Source organism: Lygodium microphyllum, chromosome 8 (assembly GCF_053477565.2).
Source record: "Lygodium microphyllum isolate KBCC chromosome 8, Lygodium_microphyllum_v1.1.10, whole genome shotgun sequence".
In the NCBI taxonomy this organism is placed as follows: domain Eukaryota; kingdom Viridiplantae; phylum Streptophyta; class Polypodiopsida; order Schizaeales; family Lygodiaceae; genus Lygodium; species Lygodium microphyllum.
Window position 1 is genome coordinate 139,939,687 of NC_141142.1, and position 23,091 is coordinate 139,962,777.

Below are 23,091 nucleotides of genomic sequence, written 5' to 3' on the forward strand. Positions count from 1 at the left end.
ACTTGATTCTAATGATTTTGGTTACGAGGGGTCGCACAAACTCCCAGAATGTAAGAATAGACCCTAATGAAAGATTATGTATACTTGGAATAGCAAATAAACTCCAAAATACAAATTGGCAAACAAATCAAACCCTCTTGCCGTGTTATGACAGCAGAAATCCCAATGTCTGTTTTCCTTTCGTTTCTTTGTTTTTTCCTAGCCTAATGTATCCAAATGACAAAGAAAATACCTATAGTACTCCAACCTACTTTTCCAAATCCAAAAAACCAAAAATTACTTGCTAAGGAGATCGAATACCTCTCCCTCGCTTTCTACCTATCTATCTCAAGCACCGGTTTGGGGAAAACCCTACTTCAATGCTCGATTCGGAGTGCACAAGCGCTTAAGCTTGAATCCGTTGGTCTCAGCAATGAAAGAAAAATGTAGTGGAGAGCTCAAGCTCAACCGCCAAGACCCATGGACCACTTATTTTTCAAGTATTCCAAGCCGAGCACTAATGGCTACCTCTCACATAGTCGACGCACTATCCATCTCTACGAGTGTAGTGAGCTTACCTCCATGCCCGATTAAGCTGCCTCCTCTCCCGAGCACTCCGGTAGCTTTGCGATCCAAGTGCAAGATTTAAGAGATCCTCAAGCTCCATTGTCGTGAGCAAGAGAAGAGAAGAGAAGAGAAGAGAAGAGAAGAGAAGAGAAGAGAAGAGAAGAGAAGAGAAGAGAAGAGAAGAAGAGAGGAGAAGATGGAGAGCTTCTCTACCACAGTCCCTCATCCTCACACACTCACTCCCTCACACTCTCACAATCCCTCTCCCAAGCATAAGCTCAAGTACGCAAGAAGAAGAAGAAGAAGAAGAAGAAGAAGAAGAAGAGGAAGAAGAAGAAGAAGCGAGCTACTTTTGGCCACTCACAAGGATGAGCTTCTCATTCACTTTTCAACTTTATATACGAAACCCTAAATCTCTTTTGGACGGTCATCCCTTTATCCCCTTTTTTACATGGCCAACCATGGCCTAGGCCCTATTTTTTCCATTGTCCTCCTATTTTCCTAGCTTCCTTCCTACCGCCCATCTACCTTCACAATTTGCACGAGCCGATGCTCTTAAAATAAATCATGGTGCGCCTTGCCCTCTTTTACAAAAGTATTGACTTGCACTTTTTCTTGAGCGCATTTCTCCTTGATTCAGGACTTTTCTGCACTTCTTGTGTTTGCATATTTTTCTTGGTATGCCTTCGTCTTCCGTTTCACTTTTGCCTTGGCACTGTCTTCCGCTTTAGATTTTCTACCTTGTTTGTCTAAGGGTTAACAATCATTCATAGTAGGAATTCCAACATCTAAAGTGAATATACAACCAACTTTACTTCCTTTGCGACCAACCTACACTTATCATTAAAATCTTTCATAAAGTAACATTTTGCATTAAATCAAACTTAAAACCATTACTCTATCATTTGATCAATATACACTAAATTCTTTGTGATGAATGGCACATGCAATATATATGACAAACTCTTTATTTGATTATCATGCAAGGATAAATGAAATTTTCCAATGTGTGAGTTTGGGTGGCATGAATCATCACCCATTTGCACATAACCTAGATTTTGTAAATTCTACATCTCTCCAAACCATTCAGCATGACTGGTCATATGATTAAATGCCCTTGAATTAGCATATCATACATTATCATGTGTTTTCTTTCTTGTAACAATATTCATCATATATTGCATAACAAATAGATGCTCATTTTTGACTTCATTCTATCATGAATAAGATGTATTGTTTCCTTACTATAATTTACCGATATAAATATGTCCTTCTTAGCATAACAATGGGTTGCAATATGACATGTTTTGCCACAATAATGACATACATTACTAGAATTTCTAGAACCTCTATTCTGATCCACCTCTTGCTCTAGAGCTCCCCTTGCATCTAAAGTTTCCATGGCCTCATGGAATTTGCATTTCATTAAACTATCGATTCAACCTATTTTTCTAGCTATCACCAACACATCCTATACCATAGTCTCTTGAAGAGGATATGCCATGTCTCCTTTTTGAACTTGAGTAAAATTCTTGGACCTATTCATCACTTCTTTCAAATGATTCAACCTACATGTTGATCTCTTCAATGATCACGAGAGAGACCAAACTCATCAAAAAATGAAAACAACTTATGTACATATACAAAAGTGACAAATGATTTTTAGGCCTTCTCATTATTGAGGCCACCCAAAGTAGATGAAACTAAATCATCATCATTAAGCATTGCATCAATAGCTACTAAGGCATCTTCAATGCTTCTCACTTTCAAAAAATACTCATTTACAAATATATTCCCTTTCTTCAGAGTATTCAACTCTTGCTTGAAGTTGAATCTTTTATGTCTTTGTATTTACTGAAAACATATTCTCAAAGATTATCCAAGTTGCATGTGAAGTTTTTACATTTTTGATATGTCTCAACATAGTGTTATCAATGATTGCAGACAACCAATACATTACCTTTTTGTCTTTTGCATTCCATTCTTTCCATGCCTTTAATTCTTCTACAGTCACTGTAAGATTACTTAGCTTTGGCTTCTTTTCTTAATCTGAAATGAACTCATAAATATATTTTCTAGTAAGAAAGTTTGACACATGAAACTTCCATGATGGATAATTATTCTTGTTCAGCTTCTCAATGATGGGTTTCCACAGTTCTCTGCCATTCCATAAAATCGATACAAAATAGTAAGTCTTTTGTAATCTTTTACAACAAGTGCACAATATACCAAACAATCTCTTTCACTAACTACTCAATAGTACATATAATCTACAACCTGTTTGTAGATAAAGCTTTTGTTTGCTTCATGATAAACACCTCTAAGCTTACAAATTTGAAATTTGTAACATGTACATCCACTTTTGGTTGAAACAACTGAAATTGTAGTATATCATGAAACTACTATCCACAATCTTTTAGGTTTAAAACATGGCATGAAACACTCTTACATAGTCAAAAAAGCAGTGGGATAGCCCTAAAGGACTAAACTACAGAATATACATTGCCTTGCTTACATACCAAATATCACAACAATCTGAGATATTTGGTTTGCCCTGCTTTCGGTGCTTAACCAGCTCTATCCACCAAGAAAGAGAGGAAGAATGAGAGAGCTTCTTACCCATTGCTTGCTTGCTTGAATCCTTGCTTATTATCCTTCACTTCAGTCTTCAAAACTAACCTCTCTTAGTGGTGCCACTCTGATACCATGTCACAAATTGCATGGTGGGGGGACTTGCTTGAGGTACTGCATCAAACACACACCATACATATAAGAGGGAGCTCACTCAAGAACACAAGAAGAGAGATGGAGGCCAAAAAATTTTCTTGATGGTTTCTTCTTTTTATTTTACACACAATATAATGTACACAAATTATAGATAAGATACAACATAAAGGAAAGTGGCCTGCTAAGTCAAATAATACATTCTTGATGACTATACTAATCAATTGGCACGATAACTATGCCACTTGTAAGTAGATGCAAGAAACTAAATATAATAAGTGATAAGTTAATGGCCATGTGAGGATCACTATGACCACCGACCGGGTGTACTGAAAAGAAAAAGATACTTGTTCATGGGTTAAGTGGGAAGCAGTCCACCAAAGATGTAATCTTTTAGAAAGGAAGAAGCCATGACAAAATACTAAGTTTTTCAAAGTTACTTTACATTGGCAAGAAAGTTGGAGTTTGATAGACTTTAGTCTATCAAAGCGAGGGCAACGTTGGGTAGCATCAAGGGATTTGGTTTGAATGGTGTAACTATAACAGGTGGAAGAGTCTCAATATCCTGATTTGGAACAAGTGTACGACCATTGTTAATGGAAGCTGTGATTAGAATACTAAAGATAATGATGGTGACTCAATTGATTTATCGTTACAAGAGTTTGAGAATATTAAGAGCTTTATTGAAGATTAGCATGGCATATTGATCATCATGATCATGGATTTAGGTGGCTACTGTTCTATGATTATGGGAGTTTGTTCTGCAAGGTTGCTTAATATGCATGGACTTGTTTGAAGATGATATGAATTGTGGAAGAGCTGTACTTTAGAGGCTGAGCTAGTTCCAAATGTACACCTATGTGATTTTGTGATGACAAAATCTGAAGTAAAAAAGGAAAGATGATGAAAGAGCATTTAGCTCCAGCAATACCTGTCAAACTTGGAGCCCTATCAAAAGAAGTCAGTGCTTTGAGTAAATGCAAAGTGATGATCAGACAAGTCTCATTTTTATTATGACGGATAAAAAGTCAACAACTGAATGAGCCAATGATTCATCAAGCGAAAGGATGGTTGGAATCTGTAGCATAGTATAATGCTCCCTTGCTATACAGATGTGATTAAGCAAGTGAAATCAAGAAGAGAAGGTGCTTTATTTGAGACGTGAGTGTTTGTTTAACGTAGCTACAATAGTAGGTTCTTAAGCCGTGGTCTCAGAATCTGTATATGGAGGAAGCTCTTGAGGCTTCATGTCTGTGAGTTGTGGGTTCATGCTTATCATGTAGATGAAGAAGAAATGGATCAAAAGCAATAGCTATCGTAGGATGTGTAGGCCAAAAAAGACATAAGAAGTTTTACAGGTCAGGGACTTGCTCACAATCTAATGGTCTTTCAAGGTGTCCAACATTTGATCCATTGCAGACATCTTGTGATGCTCTTTGTCTTTAATACACCAAGTTTGTGGTTGAGATCCCTATTGCATAGCTGGTGCGATGAATTTGTTTAGCTATTATGGCATGAGAGATCATTATTAAGGGTTTCAATATCCCAAGAATGTATAGTAGATGACACAGAGATATGGAAGGGTGATGGATTGGAGCATTTTGTGAACGAATGTGAAAGGTGGTGACTAAAGCAAAAAACGAAGGAAAAGAACATAAATCTTTTAAGTTTTATTGAAAGCTTTAAACGATTAAAAAGATTTTGGCTTTTCAAAAAGTAAACACTCAACATGTTTTGAAAGTAAGGCTAAACCTATATAAAGAGGAGAGATAGAAGTGTTTGGGGCCCTTGCCCTTTCCCTTAAATATCAAACATATATCTTGAGAGAAGAGAGAGGAGGGCCTTTGGAGAAAAATAGAAATTTGCCAAAACGTCCCATGACCTAAGCTTTCAATGAAACTTAAGGTAAAGCATCAATAACATCAGAACATTTAAACATGAGTTTGGAATAACAATCACATTTAAGAAAACCAAAACTTCCTAGGACCTTTGGAGACAAATAGAAATTTTTGAGAAAAAAGAAGACCATACCATAGAATTTTTTGCTATAGAGGACACCAAACTTTGGGATCGTTGGAATACATCCCTAGGCCTAGGAGAGAGAGCACCATAAATGTTGAAAATAAAACATTTTGTTGAAAAATTGTAGAGAGAGGTGAGAATAAAATTAGAAGTTAAGGAATTGAGTACTTTTGAGGAAGCTGTATAATGATTGCCATAGCAAAGGAAATAAAAATTGAGAAAATAAAAAAGAGAGAGCCATATAGAACATCTCACAATGAAACTAGAGATCAAAATTTGCAAGGGAATTGACAAAATTTTCAGATTTTAACTATTACACCTTTGAAAGTTCAAGATGTAAAAGCCCCAAAAAGTCATAAATGAAAGACAACCCCAAGGTGAGAAAAACAGAAGAGAGAGAGGCAAGCTTAGAAAAAGTGTAGGAAAAGCCTCAAATGTAAAAGAAAGCACACAATAATAATTGCACTGAATATTCTACCAAGAAAAGTATTGGGCTCATTGTAATTCATTTTGTAAAAGAGTATCAGGCTCTCTCTTGTGCAGATTGTAAAGAATGAGAGGAGTGGGTTGAGGCCTATGCTAATAGGAAGGAGAAGAAAAGAGAGTAGAGGAGGAGACAAAGGTTGATGAACAAAGAAGGGGGATGGCCGCCCAAGGAAGGCATAAGGGCATGCATAAAAAGGTAAAAAAGTGAATGAAGAAGATCATTCTTGTGTGTGGCCAAAACTAGCTCTCTTCTTCTTCTTCTTCTTCTTGCTCTTTCTTGTGCTTGTGCTTGAGAGAGGGAGTGTGAGGGTGAGGGACCGGTGGAGAAGCTCTCCATCTTCTCCTCTCTTCTTCTCCTCTCCTCTCCTCTTCTCTTCTCTTATGCATGGCAATGGAGGTTGGAGGTTGGAGCTTGAGGATTGAGCTGGCTTGATCTTGCACCCTAGATCGTGGAGCTACCAAAGAGCTTGTAGGAGGAGGCAACTAAATTGGGCATGAAGGTAAGCTCACTACAATCATAGGTGTGAGAGTGTGCATGGCTATGTGAGAGGTAGCCATTGCATTAGGCTTGAAATTCTTGAAACTATAAGCGGTTCGTGGGTCTTGGCAGTCAAGCAAGAAGCGCACACATTTTGGTTTCGTTACCAGGACTAATGGATTCAAGGTTTGAGTGCTTGCATGCTCTAAATTGAGTGACAAAGTAGGAGTTCAACTCCAAAACAATACTTGGTTTTAGGTAGGAAGCTAGGGAGTTGGACGCTATTCGATTTCTTGTATGGATTAGTTTAGGTTTAGGAAGCTTTCTATGTATTGGTTAGAGTAGGAGTTGTGCATTTTGATCAGACTTGAGACACTAAGGTTTGGGAAACAAGGAAAAAGAAGGAAAGATAATTCTATGGATAACTAGGAAATAAGGAAACATGGGAAGAAAGGGAATAGATTTTTCATGTCAAGGAAGGAAAATAGAGTGTAAGGGGAGAGAGTGAGAAAACAAAAGGTGAAAAAAGGGGAAGAGAGAGCTCACTTGCATTTAGTGAGATTGAGAGAGAGCTAGTCAGAGAGAGATAGGGAGTGACAGGTCTATAAACTGTAGCATCAATGATTCTTGTCTTTGACACTTCCATCTCTTCCAGGTATGCTCTAAATCCTTGTTGTTGATTGTAGCATTAATCTGGAATCATGGGTGATTTAAATAGTGGCATTAAGTCATTAAATAGGTTGTTTATGCCATTCAACGAGTTTTCGGACACCGCTTAGATGATGATCTACAAGCCTCGCATGACCGACCTGGCTCGAACGTTTAAGTCATTTGAGTGACCACTCAGACATCAACTCGGATGGACCTAACCACTTAGCCTAGCTTGGGGCCTCAGATGGTCGAATCCTTTAAGAAGTCCACTCAGACGGCCATCGGACATGCATCCCTTGTTTGAGTTGAGCCCAAACCATTCAGACAGCCAAATCCTTTTAGAACACCCAAACGGCCGAATCCATGACTTGGATGACCAAGTGTGGGACTTGGACAAGTTGTTCAAAACCCTGTTTTGACCAATTTTTTATCTTCAAGGTCTTGTAGGGTCTATTCACAACTGACTACTAACCAAGTTAAAGTTCAAACCCATAAATGAAACCATAGGACTATTTACACTAAAAAAAAATCTCAACTAGGTCCGTGGGGAGACTGAAAGAATCGACTATTGGCAATTACGTGGGTAGAGACTCAAATTGACTCACTTGACTGGACACTCGATAGACCACCCATCATGACCCATAGAGAACCCAATTTTAATTGATTGGGAGTAATCAAATCCCCTTCCAAAATTATTAAGAATAGAAAATTGATTGACACAATTGACTCCACCAAAGGTCATGCTCGGCAATGTGTAGGCATTTAAGCACATGTGAAAGTTAAAAAGCTTGATTTCACATAGTGCACATTGTGAAAGTTAAAAAGCTTGATTTCACATAGTGCACATTGTGATGCATTGCTAGTGTATAAGTGTTGCACATGTGAAAGTTAAAAAGCACATGTGAAAGTTAAAAAGCTTGATTTCACATAGTGCACATTGTGATGCATTACTAGTGTATAAGTGTTGCACATTTGTAAATATTTGGGTTAACAAGGAATACACTAAAGAGGATTAAGCTAAAAATGAACCCACCAGTAGGAGTATAACCCCAAGAATCAGACAAGGGACTCAAAAAACTAGGAACAAAGACATAGAGGGGACCGAACCATCACATTGTTGCTGAGAGAAGGAAAGGCTCGCCAAGATTAGGGATACATCTCTAGTTGGTTTAGTTGACCTCATAGATGCACCAGTGGGTTGTTAGGAGGCAACTACTATGGCAGGCACCATCTTGAATGAGAGAAGTCTAGACCTTGACCTTAATCTTAATATGGCTGAGTACCTAGACGACATTTGATGACTTGTCACACAATATGACCAACAAACAAGGATAGCGCACCATGGAAGACCAGTAATTGATGTCATAGAATTGTAGTGCATTGTGAGTTATAGCCAGGAGCAAAGGGCTTAGAGGTTGCATCAAGAGATTGCTCAATCAGATTCACAAGATCCTAGCCATATTAGGTATGAACAGAATAGGAGGCAATGCCAATAGGGAGAGAGCCCTAGAAGCCAACCTTACAATAAGCAAGTTACTCATAGAAAGATTGCTAGACAATACCAATGCTGAGCAAAGTGGGGCAGCCATCGAGGTATCATTGCTAGTTGGAGCCACCCCAAATGCAAAGAGTCAAACGAAAATACCTATAGTTGCAAAGAAGCTTGATAAATACCAGGCATGCAATGACCCCTACAACTTTGTTGAGCAATTTGAGTAGGTATGTGAGGCTAATAACCTCATAGACCTTGCTCAATGAGCACAAGCATTCAATCTTTGCTTGGGAGATAAGAGACGGACTTGGTTCACTAGTCTAGACAATGCTAAATGTAATAACTTTGACCAGTTGAAGGATCTCTTCATCAAGAGATTCTCGGAGGTAGGATACTTCAACAGCCTCATTATTAAGATGATGAATGTCAGTTAGAAAGACAAAGAGGACATATAAGACTATGTCACATATGTGAGGAGTCTCTATAAGAGGATACTTGCAACTGAGTGACCCAATGAGAGAGCGGTCTTTACCGTATTCATTAACACGATCCGTAACGAAGAACTCTATAAGGTGTTGAGAATCAGCAATCACACTCACTAAACAGCCTCTTTGTATGGAGCTTCAGGGTCAAGGATATGCATGCTAACCTATCCCATATGCACAATGGTGCCTACTGTAGTTTCCTACTTTCCTATAAAGCATTGTACTTGCTTCTTTTCCAAAATGCAATGATAGTACTCTTTTCTTTTTAGTGAAGTGTCAATGTCATTGTCCACATACACAAGATTGTGTTTATGAGTCCAAGTCTCAATCTTGGAACCTAATTCACTTGTGTAACAAACAGTGTCTTTTCCATCATGAGTCCACACTTCTCCTTCCATCCTCCATAGCTTCCGCCTTTGCCATGCTCTAGATCCCGCATTTCTCACATGGTATCAGAGCCCAGTTGGGCATGGCATTGCTTCTCCAGCCTCTCTTGATTCCTCTCAACCTCAATCTAGCTCAATGTCAGCTCATGACTTCATCTTCCAACTCTACTCTCACTGAAGCTTCCATGGCAGCCATAGCCAGCAGCACCCTGTCAGATTGAGCTGCTTATATCTCACTCCACAGGTCAAATCTCTTGGAGCTTCCTTCTGGAAAAGTATTCCCCAACTCACAAAGCTTCCCTGTATCACATCAATCCATGACATTTGGCTATCTGAAGCTCAGCATTGTGAAAAGTCTCAATCTCTGCTCTGTGTCTGCCATAGCCAGACAAGACCTACCTCACTTGGAGCTTCAATAACTTCTCAATCAGGCCACTTCAGCTCTTGATTTCTTCTAGGGATTGCTCTTCTACTCAAGGCACTTCATCCTGGCATGTAAATCGATCACATTGCTGCGCCTTGACCCTGGCATTACAGAAATCGTGGAAACCTGTCCTGAACTGCACCGAATCTGTTTGAGCTGCCTGCGCGCGCTATACTGCCTGCGATCTTGACGATTTTCATAGGGCTTTGATAGCTCATGAAGTCAGCTTCCTAGGCATATGAATTTTTTTGAAAATGATCAAGTATAGCTCCTGCAATCTGAGAAAAACCAGGCCCCTGTCTCAGAAACCCTAATTCCACCATAGCCAAAATTTCTCAAGCTTTTTTTTCCTCAGTTTTTCCTTCTCCTGACACTCAACCCAAGCCTCTGTCACTCAAATCCATTGACCCAACATCAAATCAAGGAGGGGAAGGACCTGAGAAGATTGAAGAACAACCGAACGATCCCGAACAAGAAGAATCAAGCTCAACATCAACACTGACATAGTGTGTTTTCACACTGTCACTAACTGTGTCTCTTGACACTGCATTCTGCTCTTCTACTGATAAAACCTCAGAATTCTGGTGTTGATTTGCCTGCTGATCTTGCAACCTCAACATGGGAAAAGACTCTCCAAATGCTCGATTCAAAGGAGTCGGGTTTCACACCTGGCAAACCCGCATCAAGCTCATCTTGATGAAAAAGGGTCTCTGGGCCATCACAAATGGCAAAGAGAAGAAACCTCGGGACGCAGACCTTGCAACTACTTGGCAAAAGAATGATGACAGAGCCCATGCCATTATCAAACTAGAGCTAAACGACAGTTATATCCACCATGTGGATAACTATGAGACCTCACAGGATACATGGGAAAGACTTGACACCCTGTTCGGTGCACAATCTAAATCATCAAAGTATGGTCTCCTGATTGAGTTCTTCAGGCTTGAAATGAAGTCCAGCACATCACTTGCCACACATCTCAATTACATGGAAGGACTCCTAACCCAACTTGCAGGAATCAACATTAAAATGGATGAAGATGTTTGCATCGGTGTTCTACTTAAGAGTTTGCCTCCTGAATATAATAATGTATCAGCAACTTTAATCAACATGCCAAACCCTGAACTTGTTGATATCCAGGCATCACTGTTAGAAGAGGAAAAGAAGCTAAAAACTAAGGAAGAACCAAGTACCTCTAGAGATGAGCATGCATTATATGTTGGCAATAGGTACAAAGGCAAGAAGGATCAGCTCTTCTGTGACTTCTGCAAAAGGACCGGACACACCGAGAAGTTCTGCCACGCAAGAAAGAGATCCCAAAAGGCCTATCTAGTCGCAGTCAAAGAAGAAGAAGAAAATGGAGCAAAGGAAGAAGAAGATGAAGATGAAGACCACCAGGATCGGAAGGACAAGACTCATCAGTCCTTCTACTCTCATAACTCTGATAGACTGTTTTAAAAGCCTTGTATTTCCTTGCCCTAATGCTTCCTGCCATAAGCTTTGTAAAACTCCTTATGTAACTTGGCATTATAGTCCCTGTACACTTTGTGAGGCCCCTGTTACAGCCTCTGGATGTCCATCATGTTTTGGTGCCCACACTTGGCCTTTTCTGCAACAGCCTCTGGTGTCTACCATGTTTGTGGTGTGCCCACACTTTGCAGGTGGTCCTCATTACAGCCTCTACACACTTTGTGCCTTATCTAGTTGTGATTGAGGAGGGGTGTTGAGAATCAGCAATCACACTCACTAAACAGCCTCTTTGTATGGAGCTTCAGCGTCAAGGATATGCAGGCTAACCTATCCCATATGCACAATGGTGCCTACTGTAGTTTCCTACTTTCCTATAAAGCATTGTACTTGCTTCTTTTCCAAAATGCAATGATAGTACTCTTTTCTTTTCAGTGAAGTGTCAATGTCATTGTCCACATACACAAGATTGTGTTTATGAGTCCAAGTCTCAATCTTGGAACCTAATTCACTTGTGTAACAAACAGTGTCTTTTCCATCATGAGTCCACACTTCTCCTTCCATCCTCCATAGCTTCCGCCTTTGCCATGCTCTAGATCCCGCATTTCTCACATAAGGCCCTTGCAAGCAACTCGAACATGCAAAGGGATGTGTTTGCAAGAGTCTTTGAGGAAGCCATATGGCGGGTAGATGACTTCCTTAGAGAGAGAAGCTCTCGGGCTGTGTAGCAAGGTAGTCATGCATTTAGGAACACTGAGAGAGCTACAAGAACTAGTGAACAAGAAACCCCCAGTAAACAAGAAAAAGGGAAGAGTGTTGACTAGACCCAAAGCTATAGTCGATTGAAAATTGGAGCTAGCGATAATACAAGAGTCAATGTGAAGACCAGTACAACATCACCTGCAGCATATGCACTATGCAAAGAACCACCTTCCTTCTAAATGTCCTGATCCCAAATTAAGGCCTTGTGCCAAGTGCAAAATATTTGAGCATGATACCATGCATTGCTGGTTGCCAAGACGGTTGCCTTACCAGAAACTTTACACTGAATCGTACTATCTAGAAGTTAGACAACCATATTTCGGAAGGGGAGCCCCATTGGCTCTCCTTGTGCCTAATGATTCAGAGCCAACCACCCTAAGGATAGACATCAATCCGATGGGAATCCCTAGACCTCTAGTACCTATCGTGACCCATCCACCAAGCAAAGCTCCATTGCACTTTGTGGAGGAACCACTAGATGAAGATTCTTACTTTAATCCTTATGTGTCTTATGACGAAGAGGGCAATCCCATATTGATGGATTATATGCCCGTGTTGGTCATGGCATTAGGTAGAGGAAGAGATAGAGGCCTAGGAGGAGCTCAAAACAACCAGGAATCCATAGCATGTTGGACATGTGGCCATCTAGGGCATATCTTGTCTCACTGTCCTGAACAGAAGCAAGCAAATAAAGAGAAGGCTGACAAGAGGTGCATGGAATGAAGAGTTACACATATGTTTGCCAATTTTCCTAAGTGAAAGCCCTCCACTAGCTCCACAATCGTACCATCTGTGCCACTGGGACTCTTTTGTGTTGAGTTACCTGATAATGATGCCACATCTATTCCACTAAATGTCATGATACGAGCTCAAATGAAGCATGTCAATATCTCATTACCTAGACTAGCAACCTAGATGCATCCTCTATAGAGAAGAAGAGTTGACGACGAAGGAAAAAGAGAATTGAGGTAAAAATAAGGCTCAATACTAAAAGTGAGACCACATTAACTAAGGGAAAACATGTCACTGATCCCGAAGCAAAAACATTTGCTCCTAAGATGAGAGAAAAGGAAAGCACTAAGGTTAGAGAGTATCCTAATCCCAACCATCAGTAGCAATTGAGGGATACGGACAAGGTCAAGGAGTGGGTAAAAGAAGCACAAGCTCACCTTCAAGATGCCAAACCTATCACTGAGGATGAGATTGAAGAACTCTTAACCTTGAGTCCACTAGTCTCTCCCACTATTCGAGGGCAAAAGAGGCAATACCACCACATGAACAATTGCATGGGGGCAGGATGAGGGGGTTGTGATTGCACAATCAGCTCACAAGCATTAGCCATGAGCCCATGAAGTTGAGGAGGGAAAGACACATGGCAAATTGCTAACCTCAATAATGACAACTCTTGTGATGTTGTTGGGAGAATTGCTTAGGAAAAACTCTGCACTTTGGCAAGAATTGAAGCGATAGGTAGAACGGAGTAATGACCATGAGCCGCAAGACCTTCTAGATCACAATATTGTGACACGCATACACTGAATCCAATGTCTAAGTCCCCACAAGTAAATGCCTTTTGGGAGGGCATTGAGATGCACACAGTCTTACCTATCATTGCCTTAGGAGATATTACATGAAAGGGGATAATGGACACGGGAGCAGGGGTTAGTGTACTTAGTCACATAGTCTTGCAAGCTTGGGGAAGCATATCGATGGAGACCACAAGGTTCAATGTCACTCTAGCAAATGGGATGAAGGTTAGACCCTTTGAAGTCCTAAAGGACTGGCCATTAAAGATAGTGGGAATCCAATTCTCAGTGAACTTCATAGTTATGAAGAGAATAGATTATGATATCCTACTCAGTAGACCTTGGATGAGAAATGCCAGAGTAATAGAGGATTGGGGTAATGGCTTGATATTCTTAGGTAATAGATTAAAAGTGGTTTGAGTAGAGATGGACACATGGAAAACCTCACCAGTGGACTTATATGCCATCTCTACCCTGTTAAAGGGTGAATCGAGCCTAGAAGCGATTACGGACCTCTAACAAGGTACATTCCTTGCCCTGGGATGAGAGAGATTGGATGCATGCATTGGCTAACATTGATCTCCTGCTCTCAGAGGATGTAGGCAAGCTATAGAATCAGCTAGAAAACCTAAGATTGCCATCACTTCTAACCTACCCATGCTACCCTTGTGCATGATGGTCAGGTGTTCCATGGGTCAACCAACACCAATCACCTATCATGTCCCAACCAACAAATTAGAACTTCACAAAATCCTTGAGTACTTGTCAAGTCAACTTGTGGGTAGCCTAGTTGCCAATTTAAGGCCTCTCAACAAGGATCTTATGGAAAACAGAGAATGGAAATGGACTACGACCTAAATTTGTCATATAGCTGGACTCGGATGACAAGAGTGGCAAAGCTCGGAAGTAGGAACCCTGCTAGTGACATGGAATCCCAGTACAAGGATTCTAATACTATTCCATCACTGAGGAGAGCAAAGAGGAATTAGAGACCATAGAAATGATATGGAGGGAAGAGGAATTGAGCAAATCAGAGTATACACTAAACCCTGAGAGGTTAACATGTTTCAAGTGGGCAAGGGAGTTGCCAAGGTAGCGAGGTTGGCTAGAATGCCTCGAGGTGGTAGATTATGACCAAACAAGACTAACTTGTCCTTGCACCACACCACTATTTGGAGTAGAGTCAGCTTTAGAGTTGCAATCACCATGGGAGATAGCCTCTTCTAGTGAGGATGACGAGTACAATTTCAAGTCAGAGGAGGTGAGCTCTGATAGTGACCCCAAGATACCTCGACCACTTTGGGACCCAATGCAATAAGAGGGACCTTCCAGTCCACTTGAGGCACAAAACGCTAAGGGAGGAGAAAAGGAAACAATCAAAGTCTTCAAAATCCAAACAACAAAAGAAACCCAGGACCCACCCAATCACTTCACAAAGCACAAAAAGGGTGATCGAATAGTGGTGTTAGTAGGGGCTAAATGGAAAGAGCAAGCTAGTGAAACCAACCAAGGTTAAGAGGTCAACTTAGCAAGAGGGGAGGACAAGCCTCAACCCATGTACATAGAGGATGACCTACTAATCGAGAAGGAGGAGCATGATCTCCTAAATCTCCTAAGATGAGTTGAAGGAAATGGATCCAAGTATTGTGACTCACAATATCCCCATGACCCTCGATGTAGCACAAGTCAAGAAATGACCATATGCAATGAATCCTAAGCATGCACATGTCGTAAAAGAGGAGATTGATAAGCTATTGAAGGCCAGATTCATTTACAAGATAGAGCATATGGACTGTCACCCATTGTCATAGTCATGAAAAAGAATTGGAAGATTTGAGTGTGTGTAAACTATAAGAATGCCAATGCAGCCCCACCAAGGGAGACAATTACCCACTATAATTAATGGAGCATATGATGGAGTGGTAGGAAAGGAATTCTACAGCTTTCTGGATGGCTTCTTAGGCTATAACCAAGTGCAAGTCCAACCATCTAGATAACATGCACAAGGGCATTTGCCACCGAATGGGGGGTATTTGCTTAAATAGTCATGGCATTTGAACTGACTAATGCTCCTGTTATCTTCCAGTGTCTCATGTGTGACATTTTTCAAGAACATGCTTATAGAATGGTTGAAAGTCTTTGTCTGTGGGAGCTTTCACTCAACCGCCAAGACCCACGGACCGCTTATTGTTTCAAGCGTTCCAAGCCGAGCACTAATGGCTACCTCTCACATAGCCGATGCGCAATGCATACCTTACGGGTGTAGTGAGCTTACCTTGATGCCATTCGAGTTACCTCCTCTCCCACGCACTCCGGTAGCTCCACGATCCAAGTGCAAGCTTCAAGCAAGCTCCATCCTCAAGCTCCACACTCCAAGCTCCATGTCCGCGAAGAAGAGAAGAGAAGAGAAGAGAAGAGAAGAGAAGAAGAGAGGAGAAGATGGAGAGCTTCTCCTCCTCGGTCCCTCACCCTCACACACTCACTTCCTCACACTCTCACACTCCCTCTCTCAAGCACAAGCTCAAGCAAGCAAGAACAAGAAGAAGAAGAAGAAGAGGAGAGCTACTTTTGGCCACACACAAGAATGAGCTTCTCATTCACTTTTCAACTTTATATACAAAACCCTAAATCCCTTTTGGGCGGTCATCCCCTTTTCCCCTTTTTTACATGGTCGACCGTAGCCTAGGCCCTTTTTCCCATTGTCCTTCTACCTTCCTAGCTTCCTTTCCACCGCCCATCTACATTTACAAATTGCACGGGTGAGAGCCCGGCGCTCTTTTACAAGATTTCAGGGTGCATCTTTTTATTTAAAAATGCGCCTTTCCCCTTTTGCATTTGCCTTAGACTTTTAAGGTTGCCCTTGCACTTTTGGCCTTTTCTCCTTTTCTTTCTTCAGTCGGGCTACCTTTTTTCGCCTTTGCCCTGCGTCCTTTCCACTTCCTTTTGCTTTCTTCGTGTTGGGGTTAACATTACCCCCTCCTAGACGAGTGCCACTCCCATGGCACTCACCGTCGTAGATAGCAGGCTATAGCATGCACCGAAGACGTGTGTGACAAGGACGTCTGTGGTTTTCGTGGAGAAGTGTTGGTGGTGGTGTGGCAGAAGGTCCTGGGGGCATGTTGGTGGCCAAGGTGGCTGGTGGAAGGTTGTTGGAGTTGGTGGTAGGGCTATGCTGTGTTGGGGATTGCATTGATGGCCAGCACAAGTGTTGGTTTGTTGGGGATTCTGCACATGACGATTCTTGACGGGCTTGTCGGATGGTAAGGGACGAGCAGTCAGAGTTGAGTGTTGATGAAGAGTGAACAACACCTTATACCTGCAATTGGAAAACCTCGCATGTGGTCTCTCCTTAAGGGATAGTGCTAGTCTTCTTATCGTGCACAAGACATATTTTGATTAGTTTGGGAGACAGGTCAAACTCTAAGCAAGCCTGGAGTATTGTCCTGCACTTGAGGACCCAAACCGTGTATAGGTTATAGTGTGAATATTAAGTGTGTACACGTGCATATTTAGGTATTACTTAGTTAGAAGACTATCGGCCTAGTTCCTTGTATAGCAATCAGTAAAGCAAGGGGCTAAGTTGATGGAAAAATTTGTCGATGAAGACGGGGAGTACACTTGAAGATCGCTTGAGACATCATTATGGTCTTGTCAAGGCCATGTAGCATAAGTGAGCTCCTTGATGTCTAGCTCTTGGTAGCTAGTGACTACCTATAGTGCGTGAAAGGTATGGTGTACTTTTCCATTGTCTTTCATGCCTTGCTTACCACTGTGGATTGTAATGGCATTGAGATTAGTGCAAAACAATTGTGCAAGTGGTTCAAGGTGACAGGTCTAACCATAGGCGAGGCGAGCTCCCTAGGTATGTCCTGCCCTTAATGTGCCCTGAACAATTGTGGGGGATGTACAAAGGGCTAGGGGATTGGGGACAGAGCCAGCCGACCAAGGTCACTAGACATACCTAATTTGAGGACCCCTAGGTGCGGTGCCGTGATCGTGTGTGCTCTTTTTTTCTTTTTCTTTTTTCTCCCCCTTTTTTTTTCTTTCTTTCTTTCTTTCTTTCTCTCTTTCTCTCTCTTTTTTTTTCTTTTTTTCTTTTTTTTTTCTTTTTTTCTTTTTTTTGGTGGAAAAAATGAATACAATCAATGCCATACATTGAGGCTGTTGGATACACTTGAGATTTTGCAAACCTCCTTGTGACACACTCGATGTTGTTACAAGTGAGGTAACGACTGTCGTGAGCCAACTATAGAGTTTTAGCCAGAAAGAGAGCGTGTCCCATGAATGTGCTTTGGACCATGCGATGGGGGTGGTTGGCAAGGGTGCTTTGGCAGCGTGGCTTTGTCGCGGCTCGTTGTGGGGTTGTTGGTGTTGCGGTGATTGGGCATTGAACATTTTCGCATAAGGACCTGTATTATCCTGCATCCACTTGTCGCTTCATGAGAGTACATGCATTGTATATGCCGCAACTATAATAAACCAGTGCAATGCAAGGAGACATCACTTATCGGAATTCTACGGTGTTGACTTAGATATTTATCACCTGCACTTGATTAGCTTTTTCTTTTGCTAAAGACGTGAAATATATTAAACGTAGATATGAAAAGTTCGTACAATTCGGGAACATGTCAACACTTAACCATTTAAAGACAAAAAGTCATGGCCCGATAGCATTTGATAAGCCCTGTATACAACATGGGGCTACTCGATTTGTACGAGGCGGGGCGAGTCTGGGTGGCCGGGTGCTTGGGGCTCTACTGGTGTGGGGCTCTCGTGGGTATGAGCAGGGAACATGTCGACCAGGACATGAATGGTGTAATCTCGGCCCGCTACCGTCTCCAGAATATCTTTAAATAATTCATTAAATTCTTCTCTTTCCCGAGCTGCCCTTTCTGCCTTTGAGCATCTAGGGCCCGAGCGGGAGCTGGGAGTGCGTACCACTAGTGCCGCAAGCTGTTGCGCGTTTCGAGTCTCGACTTTCTTGACTCGAGGATTCTTTGGCCTTCGCCTTGGGCAATGTCGCTTAGGGCCTCGCTTCTTGGCATACCTCTTGATGGTGGGCACATAGCGCTCCGGTGGAGGGCCGCGTGCCACATGCTCCCGCCTTCTGCGAAGAGCGTCTTTACATGCTAGATCTCCATGATTCTCCATGCGTTCCGCTGCAAAAGGAAACCTACAAGACGCAATCCAAGGGTTAGACCTTGATATAGGATACAACTGTTTGCATGGAAGGGATTTTAGTGTGGTTTATGAAGCGCATATGACAAGAAGGGGAGGGGTGAGGCATGCGGTGTTTGTTGTAGAGGAATGGCCCCCATGCTGATGTTCGCGTGGCCTCCAGTCATTAGCGGATATTAGTTTATGCTAAGTCGCATGGACTAGTTGTCATGGAGTGGAACAGGGCACATCCTCGAAAGGATAGACCAAAAAGGGAAGCAGGTGTATTGGAAAGGACTACACCCTGTCTACACCATCAGAGTTGTTGGTCAAGGCTTCCTATGGCGGCAATGTGGGTTGCATGCTCTCACCTGGAAGTGGGGCTGGTCACACACTTTTAAATGCGTGATGAGAGAAGGACTTGAGGAGCTTAGTTTATCTGACCCCGCTCTTCTCCCTGCGCCTGACTATCATTGCTTGTGTGTGTTGACGTTGTTTATACACGGTGACACAAAAAGCAGTGTTTATTTATATACATATTTATGAATCCATGTCACTTCACGAGGATAAGAACCAAGTGTAGAACTCGGGGTTGTACCGGAGAGTGGCACACGCGTCTAGATTCGTGGCAGCTGACTTAATACTAATAGATATTTTGCCACGTCGAGTAGCATGGAACCTTGACCGAGTCTACTGGCAATATGTAACTCCTCCTCAGTGAGAACCTTATCAATCAAAGGGCCCTGTAGCCTAGTCCCAGCTAAGTCCGTACCCCGAATGTCAGTGAGCACTCGAAGGGAAGTTGGCGCCACGTAGGTTGGGTCTCTTTGAGACCGCCATTTGGCCAATCGCTCTTCTGAGACCGTCATGATCTGAGCCCCTAGTTCGGCCATTACAACGCGGCTTTCGCACCAACGCTGCTCAAATTGACTCTGGCATGCTGACAGTCGCTTTAGTAGCTCTATGTCTACGAGATTCGGTCGGCAGAGCACTTCATTGAACATGACGATTAAGCGCAGTTTGTTAGCCTCCTCGTCAGGGATGAGTCGCATATGTTCATGCAGGAGCCTGTCGTAGTGCCTGTTAAGATGTTCTCGCTCTTCCCATGACTGAGGAAAGGTCAAGTAATCTCCAAGCTGCTCCTTAGGGATCGTGCCCATGTCCGCAAGGACGTAGACGCACGCGACCACTTTGAGTTTAGCCTCCAACTCAGTTAAGCATTCTGCGACACTTCTATGTTCAACGAGGGCCTGCTCGGTTGCTATCTCATGCAAAGTTCTAAGAGTTTCCTTAGGCTTTAGCATGGCTAGGGGCTCAGGCCTAGATGAGCAAGATTGGTCCATACTAGGTTTTCTTATGCTCTTGGGGTTCTCACGTTTCTCCTAAGGTTTTGCTGTTATTTCGTCATGGTTCTTCTCGGATGTGACTGGTATAGATTTGTCACCCTGTTGTGACAGCGTTGTATCCACTCTTGATTGGTCAATGTGAGTTTTGTTGTCAGTGGATAGAGTGTTGTAAGCAACTGTTGATGGCAACGGTTGCTTTGGTTTTTCAGAACACATGGATGTGTCTGAGGTTTCACCGCTATTAGGAGAGGCATCAGTGGGTTCATTGGTGGATGGATTCGATGCTTTATTCATCAACTCTCTCGCGCCCTTCGTCTCAATGTTCTTGGGATCCACAACCACCTGCAACTGTTGCTTTTTTCTCTGCTTTCTCCTCTTTTTCTTGGTCAATGAAGGTGCCTCTCTCGACGACTCAGGACCCTGGGCTATATTGACCGTTGATGTGCTTGGTCGAGCCTCAACATTTCCCTTCTCTAGTGTGTCCTTATGGGACATAGCTGTGGTTTGCTGAATAGCCTTGCCCGGTTGTGAGGGCACAACTGCCGCCCTTTTTGAAGAGTCTAGCTTTTCAACCAACTCCCTTGTGGTTGACTCCTCCGTCCTAGGCTTCAAGCACTTTGAAAGTGCTGGAGTTGCCGAGGGATTTGACTGCGACACCTCCTCCCCAGGTGAACTTCTAAGGACACGTTCCACATAGGGTATTGTCACGGCCGAGGGCTGTGACTGCTGTGATCCCTGATTGGGAGCAGTAGCAGCTAGTTTAGTGGGCTGGCTACCCTTGGTGGATTGCGGTGTCAAGTCCCTAGGGCGATCAGAAGTGGTTGTGTCTTTCGTTGGCCTTCGCATTAGGTGGCTCAGGCACATCCTTGGGTCGAGAGCTACAGATGGCATCGTGTCCCACCTCTTTGACGGTTGGAAGCTTAGATGGAGATAGAGATTGGAATTGAGCAGTCGCCCTTGACAACTGCTGTAGTGCTTCCTGTGTCTGTTTGGGAGAAGAGGGCGTAGGAGATCTAGGACTCTTAGGTGGACTTGGCACTCGCTGAATGATTCGCTCGAGGTTACTAGACGATTGTGCCATTTGCTTTGTTGAGCGATCAACCTTGCCATGAGCAATGTTGTACCTATGATGTTTGTTCTCCCCTTGGGAAATCAAAGGCTCATTGGGCACTAATGGCTTTTGTGCACGCTCAATGGTTACATATGACATCTGCTTATTAAGCATGCTAGGTTGAGGCTCTTTCTTTCAAACACTCATGTTTGGTTTCTTGCCTCGAGACCTAGAGTTTCTCTTAGATTTCCTCGTGTGCCATGCTTTTGATGCACTCTGGCCTTCAGCTGATAGAGGTGGTTTAGTAGGGGGTTTTGGTACCCAAATCCATTGGTTGCCTGCATAATACCCTTGAGCATGAAGCAACGCTTTGGATATCCATCGCGGCGTTGTGCTGACTCTCCATCAATGCCTTCGTCTATAAGGCTTGGGCTTCTTCTGGGGTCTTCTACGATATTTGTAAGTCCAAAGCCCGTCCTTGGCATTGTCTCTTGACCTTCTTGTTTCAGGCCTGGCCTCACTCATTGGTTCTCGTTGTTCGACCTGTGCTTGTATCAACTCTTCCAACAAGTCCTTGCCCTCGTTTGTAGGCTTGACTGTTATGTCATCACCTTCATTGCCTTTCCCTTGAGGTTCGATGAGGTCACCCTTGCTAAAGGTGGTGACTATCCTCACACCCGGTAGTGTCAGGTGTATCCTCTGTGCTACATAGTCAGCCTCACACTTGGTCGCCGTTTTGAAGGGTCTTCCTAGGAGGGTTTCTTTCCTGCAGCTAGCACTTTTTGGAGGAACATGAAATAGGATAGGCAAGCTTTCCGTTTCAATTGTCGCAAGGATTTTGCACTTCCCCATGAGTGCTTGTGGGTGTCCCCCATAAGGGCTAAGAGTTGCACTAGTCGGTGTGAGCTCTGGTTGGCCTAGTGGGGTCCATGATTCATAGGTCAAGATGTTAAAATCTGCTCCTTCATCAATCAGAGCATCAATAGTATGCTCTCTTTTCGCGGTGAGTTTGACTCTAAGATAAGCAGGTGGTACTATGTCTTCATCTTCCGGGTCTTGGCTTGTAAATTTAAGCCTTCTAATAGATGCCCTTGAGTTCTCGACTGCACGACCAGATGTGGATTCTCCACTGCTGTCTTGGATCGTCAGTGCAGTGCTATTCAGGGTACATCTCTCGTCAAGAGTGTCATATCTAGTCATTCTCGCTATTGTAGCTTGATGTTGTTGCTTTTCGCTTTGACTAGATGGAGTCCGAGTGCAACACATATGTGTTTTTGCAGTGTGGCCTTTTTGCCCTTGTTGGCTAGATGGGCCCATTGAGGTTCTAGGGTCTCTGTTTGTCTCTATTCGGGTATGGGGTTTTGGCTGCTCTCTTGCAAGTGATAATCCATGCTCATGTAGAGCCATCACTTCACTAGGGTCCAATTTGGAAGACCTATCATGGTGCGCGTTTTCTCTCCAACCTACTCGGGGGAGGTGCGGAGGGCCCCCTCTGCGGGGGTCCGGGGGGGCAGTCCCCCCCGGCCCGCAGGGCCGTTACGGTAAAAGCCATGCACAATTTGGAGGACCGTTTATAGCCAAATTTTGAACTAAGTGCTCTACATTTTATCCCAGTGATGGATCTGTGATGTGCCTTTAGCTCTACGTAGCCTTTGGGGTCAATCTTGGGGTTTAGATGTGTCAAAATTTGTGTTCTAGATACCTGTCCGATTTTGACAGTTTTTGGTCCGATTCTAAGATGTTCGATTTTCAGGAGTCCGATTATCAGAATCGGACGTCCGATTTTGGGTTGGTCCGATCGGCCCAGTGGTCCGATTTTGGTCACGTCCGATTCTTGGAGTCGGATCAAAAAGTGGTCCGATTTTCAAAGTGGTCCGATTCTGGAAATTGGATCGGACAGGGTGGTCCGATTCTGGCTAGTCCGATTCTGAGCTGGTCCGATTCTGGGACTCGAACGGCCTGGTCCGATTCTGAGTGGTCCGATTCTGGGTGGTCCGATTCTAGACTGGTCCGATTTTGGGAATCGGATCGGACAGGATGGTCTGATTGCCTCGATCGGACGAGCGTCCGATCAGACAGAATGGTCCG